This window comes from Palaemon carinicauda, chromosome 2 (genome assembly GCF_036898095.1).
Source record: "Palaemon carinicauda isolate YSFRI2023 chromosome 2, ASM3689809v2, whole genome shotgun sequence".
Lineage (NCBI taxonomy): Eukaryota > Metazoa > Arthropoda > Malacostraca > Decapoda > Palaemonidae > Palaemon > Palaemon carinicauda.
Window position 1 is genome coordinate 117,922,556 of NC_090726.1, and position 13,329 is coordinate 117,935,884.

General features: G+C 44.4%; 1 protein-coding gene across 1 annotated transcript in view; it reads right to left on the reverse strand.

The window, feature by feature from the left end:
- LOC137626624 (valine--tRNA ligase-like) overlaps positions 1 to 13,329 on the reverse strand; it is a 334,847-nt gene that overhangs the window by 123,934 nt on the left and 197,584 nt on the right.

A 13,329-nucleotide genomic window follows, 5' to 3' on the forward strand; every position in this document is an offset into this window, starting at 1 on the left:
ATACTCCCAAAGAATTGACCACAGGTCTCCAGAATTCTAACTCCTGGCGCAAGTATCCTTAAAATTTTTCTATAGGATATCGCATAATATCAGGGGACGTATTTCTTGATACGACACATGGCAATCTTCACCCCGAATCGAGTTTTCGCTCTGAGGGGGAAGAGTGGCGAAATTAAAGGGGACCCGTTATCAAGGTTACCCAGTGGATACCCTTCCCGTACTAATACTAGATTCCATATGGCTACCCATTCCTTGTTTTGTAGCGCTTTATGCACAGTGTACTCCCGCTTGCTCTAGTGTTCTAGATCGCTATTTCGAGGATTTTATCATGCATTCTCCAGCATCTTCTGCCTCTGGAAAGTTGATTATTTAATCTTTCCTGTGTATGATTTTTAGCTCCTTCTCACAGTTAAATTAGCATAATTTAGATGTGTTTATCGGAGCGTAGCCAGTAACCGGAGGCGCCATTTTGGACGCTGTCGTTCGCCATACATGCCTTATTAAGTCAGTAGAACGACGTTCCCGGTATTTAGCTTTAATGAATTTTAGCTATTTAGGCAAAAATTATACTAGTGAAGATAAGATCATGCACATATATTTCCTCTTCCTTAAATGTAACGATCGTATACGTTAGAGTCTCAGTGATATAGCATAGCCGAGATCTCACCCCGCGCTAGGCTAACCTAGCCTACGCGCTTTAGTATACTTAAGTACATTATCCCTGTTTACCCTCGCGTATCGTTTTATCAATTCGACAGGAGATAGTATATCTCTAAGAATTATTAATATAATTCGATACTCGTCTCTTTTAGAGATTTAAGGGTAAATCCCCCTTCCCTCTGAGTGTCGCCATCAGGCGACAACCCTATCTTGGTCTTGCCATAGAGTAGTATACTCCAGCTTGCCTAGGTTAGTGTTCCCTGTCTTCCCCCTTGCTGGCGAGCATCCCAGCTTGGTTTTACGACAGTAACTCCGAGTATTCAGTCTTTATGCCGACAACTCGGCTGCCGGGGGAGTAGTCACTTCCCTGCCAGCTTACAGTAGCAGGCATAGGAAGCCTAGCTTCCCTAGACCGTATCCGAAGTGGTAGTACAATGCCGCTACCTTCTCCCTTGCGGTCTAAAAGACAAGTCTTGTTTTGGCAAGGTCCTAGGCTGAAGAATATATATTCTTCTGCCACCCAGGACGGCGCCGATATTGAAACAATGTTTCTGGTTTGTGACTGGAGATGGCCGGCAATCCTGCCGCCTTCTCACGACACAACATACAGGACCCTTTCCCTGCCCCTCTCTGTCCTTTAGCGATCGCCTAGCCATCGCATGTCTTTGGCCGGTGTCCTACAATCTCCCCGCTTGCCGGGTGGGCTGCGGTGCCGGCCGGGCTCCTACATAAGCGGCTTGATAGCCGCTCTGACCTTCCCCCTACGGACAAAAGGCTCCGGGAAAGGTTGTGCCAGCCATGATGGCTGCCGATGGGAGACCCTAATGTCTTTGAGTGTTCTTCAGTCCTCCCTTGGACTGCCCTCCTCATCCCTGGAACCAGCAGTGACCGGCAACAGATCTTGTGGCTGGGTGGAAGCTAGAATGATTCATTCCCCCCTTCCATTTGAACCCTCATTCTGGAAGAAGGCAGTAGGGACAGTAGTACCTACACCCTTATTTTTGTACTAATCTATAAGGTAGCCCTTCTCTCCATGCTTTCTATCTATCTGTCGGCTAGTGCTGTCAGGTACTAACCTAGCCGGCAGCATGCCAGCAAGACCGGTGCCGCCAGGTACTAGCCTAGCCGGCAACATGCCGGCTGAACTACAGTATATGCGGCAGTGACCGGCTTCAGATCTTATGACTGGGTGGAAGCTAGAATGATTCATTCGTCCCTTCCATTTGAACCCTCATTCTGGAAGAAGGCAGTAGGGACAATACAGTAGTACCTACACCCTTATTTTTGTACTAATCTATAATAAGGTAGCCCTTCTCTCCATGCTAGTGCCGTCAGGTACTAACCTACTGCCGTCTAGACCGGTGCCGCCAGGTACTAGCCTAGCCAGCAACATGCCGGCTGAACTACAGTATATGCTTATACAGTAGCCAGCATTTCTGCAGTATAGTATATACTGCAGGCAGAAAACTATAGTATACAGTATATCATACAGTAGTTTTTTTTCCCAACATACCCTGTGTATCCTTTCACAATCCATGGTTGAGACCAATCATAATATTGAAGTGAAGTATTCCTTCAATACACTGATGAATCATTGTCATCAAATCAATTTTTAACCCACAATATTAATACTCTTTATGAAAGGGTTAGTGCTAGTATGCACTAATTCTAACTCTAGAAGTTAGAACCCTTCTACTCTAGTTTTCCCTTAATAAGGAAATTCCAATATTAATATTGAGGGAGGTCACAGCAATTGGCTGGACAGGAGGCACAGGTATGTGTCTTTCCTATTTCCTTTCTAGCTTACTATTCTAAGCTATAATGGTTAAGTTAATACCAAAATTTCTTGCATGAGATTACATTAATCTATCAAGTGTGATAAATTACAGCATACTCATTTCAATTTCCTTTCTTTATAGGAGGACCAGAAACTGAAGTGTTAGGTTATGTTCCTACTTTTGTGGTCACACTATGTGCAGGTCTCATGCCGCCTGCGTAGTGACAACCGAAACCTTGAGGTATTGGGACCCCAAGGGCTGTAACGTTTGCTCGGCCTTGGTGACCGAGGGTTTCTGCAACCCCAAGTCGATGGAGTCGAGGGATGCAGCACGTGAGAAGCTTCGGAAATGGGTATGAAGGTTCAAAAAGAACTCTCCTGGACCGTACCTCCCTAACAATAGGATGCGAAGCTTGCTGTTCCCAAAGGCAACAGCTGATGCCGTCATACCCCAGGCACGACCCGGGCCTCCCTGCGTCCAGAACGCAGTCAAGGTCAATATCAGTGAAGCCTTGCAAGGCATGGACATCCACCAGGAGGAAAGGATGTCTGAAGTGTCCACAGACACGGAGAAGGATCTTCTTCGAGACGACCCTGAAGAAGAGTCTATTCTACCACCCGGAGGAGATGAGGACTACGACTCGACAGAAGTGGAGGAGCCCCTTCTGCCTGTGCCGGCAGTAGAGCCGACACCATCTACGTTTTCGGCTCCTACCCCTACATTAGATGCGATGGGTCATGCAGTCTTGGCCCATATTACCACTCTAATGGAAAATCTACGTACGGAGAACGTAGATTTGAAAGAAAAGATGACAAGAGAGTTCCACGAACGACTAGGATCATCACTTCCCGAAGGTCTCACAAGCGACCCAGAGTGAAGGACCTGCCACCCTTCTCCAAGACCAATCCCTGGAGGTATGCGGAGTTCATGCCAATCACAAACGTCAAACTCTACATCTCGGAGAAGTTGGGAGCCGTCCACCTGGACGACATTGAGTTTTGGCCTAACTTTGCAGCTTACCCGGAGTGCTTCATCCGGCTGAAGAATGAGCCAGCGTCGAGAGAAGAGACAGAACCAAAGGAGGTCATGGTATTCGACCAAGACAAGGCACACGCTCTCTTGACGAGTAGCCTAAAGAAGGCAGGATACACTAACTCGCGAGTTTCTGCACTGAGCAAAAAACACCCTACCTTTCTTGCTCCTTCTTCGAGAGCCTTCCCCTTAACGTCGAAGGCTTTTTTGAGTGTCCTCAAGGCCGATGAGGCAGGCAAACCATGCCCTACACTAGAGGAGTGTAAGTCTTTGTCTCTGGGCTTGCCCATTGATGAGAAGGAATGGAATGAGGTCCACCTAGCTTTCTCAGTAGCGAAGCTTGACGCAGATATCACGGAACAGCAGTTTAGCGAGAACCTACCAAAGCTATCGGACTTTCTCTTGCGAAGGGAGCAAGAGACAAAGGAGAGGCTAGCCGCCTCCAATGTCAGCACCCCAGATACGTTCACGGTCCTGGCCAAGATGCACATGGCCACCCTCGTCAAGGACCTGTACGCCTTCGTAAAGGCCAGGAGGGCTGCCTGTAGGGAGTTCGTGTTTGCTGGTGCAACGGTGAAACAGGAACCCAGGAAGCTGATTACTTCTAGTATCTGGGGTAAGGACCTATTCCCAAAATAAGTGGTCCAAGAGGTAGTGGAGAAAGCCGCCAAGGAGAATAGGAACCTTCTCCAAAAGTGGGGCATCTCCTCAAAGAGGAAGTCTTCCCCGGATGCTAGTCCCCAACCCAAGTGGAAGACAAAGAAGTCAAGACTACCTTCTCGGCCTGCTCAGCAACATCACACGGTCACCATGACCGCGATGCCACAAGTGGTCGCTCAACCACAGACCACCTTCCAAATGGTGCCTCAACAGCTGGTAGCCCAGTCACCTGCCTTCAACCCAGGGTTTGAGAGGCACACGTCTACCTTTCGTAAAAAAGGAAGAGGATCTCGACGGGGCTCCTCAAGAAACCCTTCACGAGGCAGGGGAGGACACGGTCAGGGTGGCAAGCCCTCAGGACCATCTAAGCAATGAGATGCTCCAGGTAGGAGGGAGACTCCAACACTTTCGGGATCGTTTGGCCTTCGATCCCTGGGCCCACAGCCTAATAAAAATGGACTAGGATGGAAATGGAACAGATCTCCACCTTCATTTCCTCAGTTCTTCCAACACTCCACCCCCTTACTGGAAGAATATACCTTAGAACTCTTGAACAAGAAGGTTACAAGGAAACCAAAGTCCATCAAATTCCAGGGAAGGTTGTTCTGTGTTCCCAAGAAGGACTCGGATAAACTCAGAGTCATTCTAGACTTGTGGCCACTCAACAAATTCATCGAGAACAAGTTTAGGATGTTAACCCTTCAACACATCAGGACCCTGTCACTGAAAGGGGTGTACACAGTCTCAATAGACCTGGCAGATGCTTAGTGGCACCTTACAGTCAGCCGCCCCCTCTCCTCCTACTTAGGATTCGAGTTACAGAAGACAAAGTATGTCTTCAGAGCCATGCCCTTCGGACTAAACATAGCCCCAAGGATCTTCAGGAAACTTGCGGACGCAGTCGTACAACAACTACGCCTAGAAGGCGTTCAGGTAGCAGCGTACCTGGACGACTGGCTGGTGTGGGCAGCATCCAAGACTGCTTGTCTGCAAGCATCCAAGAAAGTGATCCAATTCCTGGAACATCTGGGATTCAGGATCAACTTCAAGAAGTCTCACCTCTCTCCAGCTCAGGAGTTTCAATGGCTGGGAATCCATTGGAACTTGAAGTCACAACGCCTCTCCATTCCACCAAAGAAGAGGAGAGAGATCGCAGGTTCTGTCAAGAGACTACTGAAATCCAACAGGATCTCAAGATGCCAACGGGAAAGAGTACTGGGCTCTCTCCAGTTTACAGCAGTAACAGACCCAGTGCTAAGAGCACAGCTGAAAGATGCGTCAGGAGTCTGGAGAAGATACGCATCAAATGCTCGAAGAGATCTACAGAGACCGGTACCGACCTTACTACGATCACTTCTCAAGCCGTGGTCGAAGGTCAAGAGCCTAACGAGGACCGTTCCCTTACTACTACCTCCCCCATCGGTGACCATCCACACGTACGCCTCGACGGAAGGATGGGGAGGTCACTCCCATCAAAGGAAAGCCCAAGGGACCTTTCACATCAATATTCTGGAGGCCATGGCAGTCCTCTTGACGCTGAAGAAACTATCCCCTCACAGATCAGCCCACATCAGGCTGGTCTTGGACAGCGAAGTGATAGTGAGATGTCTGAACCGACAAGGCTCGAGATCGCCCCACATCAACCATGTGATGTTAGCCATCTTTCGTTTACGAAAAAGAAGAGATGGCACTTATCGGCAGTTCACCTACAAGGGTTCCGCAATGTGACGGTAGACGCTCTATCCAAGCAAAAGCCGATTAGAGTCAGAATGGTCCCTAGACACAGACTCATTCTCCTTCATCTTGGAAAAAGTCCCAGAACTGCAGATCGACCTCTTCGCGACGAGTGACAACAAGAAACTACCTCGATATGTAGCCACAAACAAGGACCCTCTGGCAGAGGCGACGGATGCCATGTCACTCTATTGGAACAGATGGACCCGGATCTACCTGTTCCCTCCAACGAATCTCCTGCTGAAGGTCCTCAACAAGCTGAGATCCTTCAAGGGAACTGCAGCAGTAGTGGCCACCAAGTGACCCAAGAGCAATTAGTTCCCTCTGGTGATGGAACTGAAGCTGAGGCTGGTCCCTCTACCGAACCCAGCTCTATCCCAATTGGTTCAGAAGTCAACTGTCTTTGCTTCATCACAGAGAACCCAAAACCTTCATCTCATGATTTTCTCACCTTAGCAGTCAAGAAAAGGTTTGGGATCTCGAAAGGCAGTACAGTGGAACCTCTACATACGATCTTAATTCGTTCCAGAAACTGCTTCGTATGTTAAAACAATCGTATGTCAGAGCAAATATTCCCATAAGAATACACTGTAATTTGTATAATTCGTTCCACAGCCCAAAAATCTATAATAACTCCTTAATAAATTAATAAATATAATCACACATAACAATAACATAATTGCATAATATGAAAGAAGGATGTGAAAAAGATAATTATAAAGAAATAATAAGGTGTGGGATTTGCTACGCCAGGAGGAGACGGACGATCGGCGAAAAGGTAGACATGGTGTTAACATGTTCTTTAAATAAATACTCTCTCTCTCTCTCTCTCTCTCTCTCTCTCTCTCTCTCTCTCTCTCTCTCTCTCTCTCTCTCTCTCTCGTTCTTCTTCACTGTTAGTGTTAAAGACATCTATTAATTTTTTCTGAGAGAGAGAGAGAGAGAGAGAGAGAGAGAGAGAGAGAGAGAGAGAGAGAGAGAGAGAGAGAGTTGAAAGACAATTAAATGTAACTAAAAAAGCAATATCAGCAAATCTAAATTCCTTTATTAACTAGAACAAATATTGATACAAACACACTCGTGTGCGTATGCACAAACACACACACACAGGTGTAGAAATTCCTACGCAGGAGGAGACACAATCGGCAAGGAGGTAGAGATGGTGACTGCGATAACGTACCGTAACTTACACTACGGAAACTTTAATCTAACTTAGCTTATTTATTCTTTTTTTATTTTATTTATTTCATATTTTTTACATTTTTTTTCTTTTGATTTTTAATTTTCATCACTTTCAGTGACGAGTTACGGTACGTTATCGCAGTCACCATTTCTACCTCCTCCCCGACCGTCTGTCTCTTACTGCGTAGCAATTCCTACACCTGTGTGAGTGTGTTTGTGCATACGCACACGAGTGTGTTTGTATCAATATTTCTTTTAGTTAATAAAGGAATTCAGATTCACTGTTATTGCTTTCTTAGTAACATTTAATTTTCCTTCAACTCGTTGACGCTGTTAAAAATCATATGTACTCTAAACACCTTTCTGTTTAATCTCTCTCTCTCTCTCTCTCTCTCTCTCTCTCTCTCTCTCTCTCTCTCTCTCTCTCTCTCTCTCTCTCTCTCTCAGAAAAAAATAATAGACGTCTCTAACACTATAACAGCGAAGAAGAACAAGAGAGAGAGAGAGAGAGAGAGAGAGAGAGAGAGAGAGAGATTTTATCTAAAGAACATGTTAATGCTATGTTTAGAGGGAAACAGAAATAGAGAGAGGACATTTTGAAAAGAGCTTGTTAATGCTATCTTAGTTTTCTTTGCTTCACTTTTTTCTTTCTTTCTGTTCATCCCGCTGGCCCTTCTCACAAATGATAGTTGCCAACAATCTCTTTGTCCTTAATCCCTATCAACAAAAGGCGTTCTATCTCTTCCAGGGTATTGCTACGATATCTTGTAATAATGGTGATTCCCTTCGATGGTTTGACTGCTTTAATGGCTGCCTTCTGCTTGATGATCGTCGAGATCGTAAGCCGATTCTGGCCATATTGTTTAGCCATATCACTCACATGCACACTGCTCTCATGTTTTTCTATAATTTCTTGCTTCAATTCTAATGAAAGAATTGCCTTCTTCCTTTTCTCATAACTACCTGTACTGAAACTTAGCTTCTTAGGCACCATGATTATAGGTAAAATCAAAAAGGAAATGTGAGAAAAGGAAGAAAATAAGCACTGTTAATAACAGACCAAACAGAGGACAACCACACGATACACACAAGAACAGAGAACAGAGCACTCGACGCTCAATGGCGTCTCATACGTGCTGCCATCTACCGGCGTAAACAAGATCTACATCGGATGTTGGAGCATTACTTCGGGTGTCGAGACAAAAATTTGATGGAATTTTACTTCGGATGTTGGAACAATCGTATGTAAAGACAATCGTATGCAGAGGTTCCACTGTATAGACTTCCTAGAAGAATACAAGTCAAAGTCAACCAGAAGACAATACGAATCGTCTTGGAAGAAGTGGGATGCTTTTGTTAAAGCAAAAAAGCCGAAAGAAATCTCAATAGACTTCTGCTAATCCTTCTTCATCCACCTTCACGAACTAGGCTTGGCTGCCACCACGATAACTACGTGTAAGTCAGCTTTGAAAAGACCTCTTCTATACGCCTTCCAGGTGGACCTGGCGAACGAAATCTTCAACAAGATTCCGAAGGCATGCGCTAGACTTAAACAGCAGCCCCTCCGAAGCCCATTTCATGGTCTCTGGACAAAGTCTTACACTATGCTTCGACCTTTAACAATGAAGATTGCTCTCTAAAGGATCTAACACAAAAAGTGATATGATATTCCTGTTCGCTATAGCCTCCGGGGTAGAGTTAGTGAAATAGTACCCCTATCAAGAGACGAGGGCCATATTCATTTCACAGAAGTGGGAGAACTGAATCTCTTTCCTGATCCTACTTTTCTCACCAAAAATGAGCTACCCACCAGAAGGTGGGGTCCCTGGAGAATCTGCCCTCTGAAGGAAGATGTCTCTCTATGTCCAGTAGTGTGTCTAAAGGTCTATCTTTGAAGCACTTAAGATTTCAGGGGAGGACAGCTCTTCAAAGGCGAAACCTCAGGATCAAACTTATCCCTAAAACAACTGAGGGCGAAGCTCACCTACTTCATTCGCAGAGCGGATCCTGATAGTAGACCCGCATGTCATGATCCGAGAAAGATTGCTTCCTCACTGAACTTTTTTTAGTATATGAACTTTGAGCGACTCCGCTCATACACTGGTTGGAAATCCTCCAGAGTCTTCTGTAAACATTATGTGAAGCAAGTGCATGCCTTAAAACATTTTGTGGTGGCGAAAGGTAGTGTTGTGAAACCCGTCGTCTAGTGCTGCGATGAACAGTGAATTGTTTAGGACAGTCAGTTTGGGTGAAAAGGTGTTGACACCTTGCAGTGCAATACTCTTTTTATTAAGCTAGGACTGTTCTTTTTTAGGTGCAGAATTATACCAATGACACCAGTGCCATGTGTACACTTATATACAGTGTTGATAATCATCCAACACTTAGTGAAATTATCTTAATAATTTTTTCAACTGATTTTGAGTGGCTAACGACTTTTCTTCCCTTTCAGGTAGAAAATATATGTATCTATTATATGTTGGATGTATAATTCTATTGCTAATTTTTAATACACCATTGTTGCATTTATGTTGTCTATTCAATAAATGTCAAATGTGTAATTGCGTCATATTCGGCCCAAAGGTAGTTAAATAAAATTAGCCTGAGTTTTTTACTTATTTTCCTAAGTAAAGTTTATGTTTGATAGTACTTATATATATGAACAAAATAACTGAATGATATTTACATTTGTTCCTATATTGATACAAACCTTGTTGCTTCTACTGTCGAGGACGACATTTCCCTGCAGGGGGCAGGAAGCCCTAACATTGTTCCAAGCTTAGTGGTTATGACGTATAACGGTATCGTCATATATTTCTGTGGTCTGGATGACCATATAGAAGGTGACCCAAGGTTGAGGCACTTATATAAACCCACAGATACAGTACTTTCAAGTAATCCTCTGGTAAACTTCCATCAGGACGACATGGCTTGAGCCCAAAAAGCGGATTTTAAAGCAAAGCGAAAAATCTATTTTTGGGTGAGATGGCCATGTCGTCCTGATGGACCCGTCATCCTTTTCTAAGAAAAGGATTATATAACAATCCCCACCCGAAACTACTCTATCTGTAGCACCATGCTTAATTGCTACAAGGAATGGGTAGCCATATTGGATCCAGTATTAGTACTTGAAGGGGATCCACTGGGTAACCTTGATAATGGCTCCCCTTCAATTTCGCCACTCTTCCCCCTCAGAGCGAAAACTCTATTCGGGGTGAAGATTGCCATGTGTCGTATCAAGAAATACATCCCCTGATATTATGCGATATCCTTAAGAAAAATTATAAGGGTACTCGCGCCAGGAGTTAGAATTCTGGAGACCTATGGTCAATTCTCTGGGAGTATCACTGTAGCCAAATATCTTTTAGAAAGCTGCCAATAGGAAGCTTCCATCAGGACGACATGGCCATCTCACCCAAAAATAGATTTTTCGCTTTGCTTCAAAATCCATTTTTTAAGCAATGGACGATATTGAAAGGTACCTTCCAAAATTCATGAAAGGTGAGATTGGTGTTGTCTGTGACATTGAAGCATTTCTTGAACAAATGCTTCGTGTACGGGTTTTAAAGTTGGAAATTACTTGTTGGTCCATGGGCTGGAGGAGTGGCGTAGAGTTGGGCGGGAGATAAAGGACCTTGATGAACCTTTACTCATCAAGAATGTCCTCTTCGAGACCCGGAGGGTGACCAGGGGCATTGTCGAGGACCAGGAGACATTTCATTGGCAGGCTTTTCTCGTCCAAATATTTTTTGACTGCATGACCAAAGCACAGATTAACTCATTCTGTGAAGAAATGCCACGTAACCCATGCCTTAGCATTAGCGCGCCACACCACTTGCAGTTTTTCTTTCAAGATCCTTGGGCTCTTGAAAGCACGTGGGTTTTCTGAGTGGTACACCAGCAGTGGCTTGACCTTACAGTCACCGCTGGCACTGGCACACAAGGCTAGAGTTAACCGGTCCTTCATGGGTAGACTCTTCTCCTCTGCCGTGATGAATGTCTTCCTGGGCATCTTCTACCAGAAAAGACCAGTTTCATCCCAGTTGAACACTTGTTGGGATGTATCCTTGTTCTGCGATAACTGAGGCAAAGGTTTTGACGTAGTCCACCCCAGCTTTCGAGTCGGAACTTGATGCTTACCCGTGCCTCACAACTGAATGTATCCCAGTCCCTTTTTTGAAATTATCCAATCAGCTACGACTGGCTTTGAAGTCATCGTAGATTCTGCTGGCATTTTCACAGATGATCGTCTCGGTCACGCTATCTCCCGCCCATTGTTTCTCCTTTAACCATATTAAAAGAAGCCACTCCATCTCCTCATGAATATCACTGCACAGCTTGGAAAGGATGGTTAGTCCTTTGGAAGGCTTGGTGCTCTTTATAGCATCCTTCTGCTTGAGGATGGTACATATTGTTGATGTACTCCTCTGATATTGGCGAGCCAGCTCAGTCACTCATACACGACTCTCATGATTTTCGATTATTTCATGCTTTATCTTGATTGTCATCATACGCTTTTTCTTTTCACTACACTTACTTGCACTCGCTTGCTTTGGACCCATTGCTTATTCACTTAATTCTGTACTGATTAACGCAAAAAACCCGTAAAAAATGCAAACACTACGGCCGATGCTCGGAGATAACTTTACGCGACGGAAATCCGACCGGAAAGAGCGAGCGATGCTGTCCTTGTGAGCAGCCTCTCGCACACTCTGCCACCTAGCGGCCACATAGGGAACCGTCTTGTATCCTTGTATCTCAAATTTGTCTTTTATCTCGGGGCAAAAATTTGCTCGAAACTTTCCTCGTATCTCAAATTTCTCATATGTTGGGACACTCGTATGTCGAGGTACTACTGTACTACAACATGTACTACCTGGTGATTCAGTTATCTATTAGTATCTCCCTTACTGTTTGCATAAATTAAATATATGGTACTGACAAGCTACTTTTTTATTTTATGATATTTCTAAAGTTTAGTAATGAGCTCATATGCATGCAATTAAGTCGGTGGTACTTGCAATTCCCACGTACAGTAAGAAATATCACGGTTCACCATAGCTCCCTCGGTACAAGGCAGATTTATAAATAAATATCAAAATCTTTAATGCGGACTCCTTTTAATATAAAAGGTTTCTGAGGGCAAATAATTTTTATATAGACAGTATATCTTTTTGTTATAAATAGTAACTTTTCGGCCTAAAACTTCACAAAGTAAATAACAATAATACTGCATATACTTGTGTATACACTTGCGATTTTGCATATTGTGTGAGCACCAAATTTTCATCTGTAAAAGTGTATTTTATCATTAGTTCATTTTTTAAGGCGAAATTACATATACAGTGGAACCTCTACATACGATTGTCCTAACATACGAATATTCCAACATCCGAAGTAAAATTCGACCAAATTTCTGTCTCAACATACGAAGTGTTGCTCCAACATACGAAGTAAACAATACGCTTACCCGTGGAATTTTCTCGAAAGCGTCCAGCGTCGTTTGTTGTTGACGCCGCTAGACGGCAGCACATCGGAGAAACGTTAATCGAGCGTCACCTTGATCAGTCCTCTCATCTCGTACGCATCGTGCGGTTGTCCTCTATTCGCTCAGTTTTAACAGTTTTTTTTATTTGCCTTTTCACGTGTTGTTTTCTGTGTTCCGTAATCATGGGTCCTAAAAAGCTTAGTTTCGGTTCAGGAAGTAGTAGTAGTGGTGAGAAAAAGAGGAAGTCTATGCTTTCATTAGAATTAAAGCAGGAAATAGAAAAGCATGAGCGAGGTGTAAGTGTTAGCGATCTGGCTAAACAATATGGCCGGAATATGTCTACGATCTCGACGATCATAAAACAGAAGGCCGCCATTAAAGCAGTGAGACCTTCGAAGGGGATCACAATTATTTCTAAACATCGTAGCCCTACTCTGGAAGAGATGGAACGCCTTTTGTTGATCTGGATAAAGGACAAGGAGATTGTTGGCGATACGATAACGGAAACGATCATTTGTGAGAAGGCCAGCGCTATCTACAGTGACTTGAAGGCGGCGCGCTCTCGGGGTGATGCGGGGGAGAGTTCAGCCGATCCTACGACGGAGGAATTCAAAGCGTCTCGAGGTTGGTTCGAGAAATTTAGGAAACGGACCGGGATTCATTCGGTTGTTTGTCATGGAGAAGCTTCGAGTTCAGACACCAAGGCTGCTAAAGACTTTGTTAAAAAGTTCGAAAGCATCGTGGCGGAGGAAGGTTACGTAGAGCAGCAGGTGTTCAACTGTGATGAAACCGGTC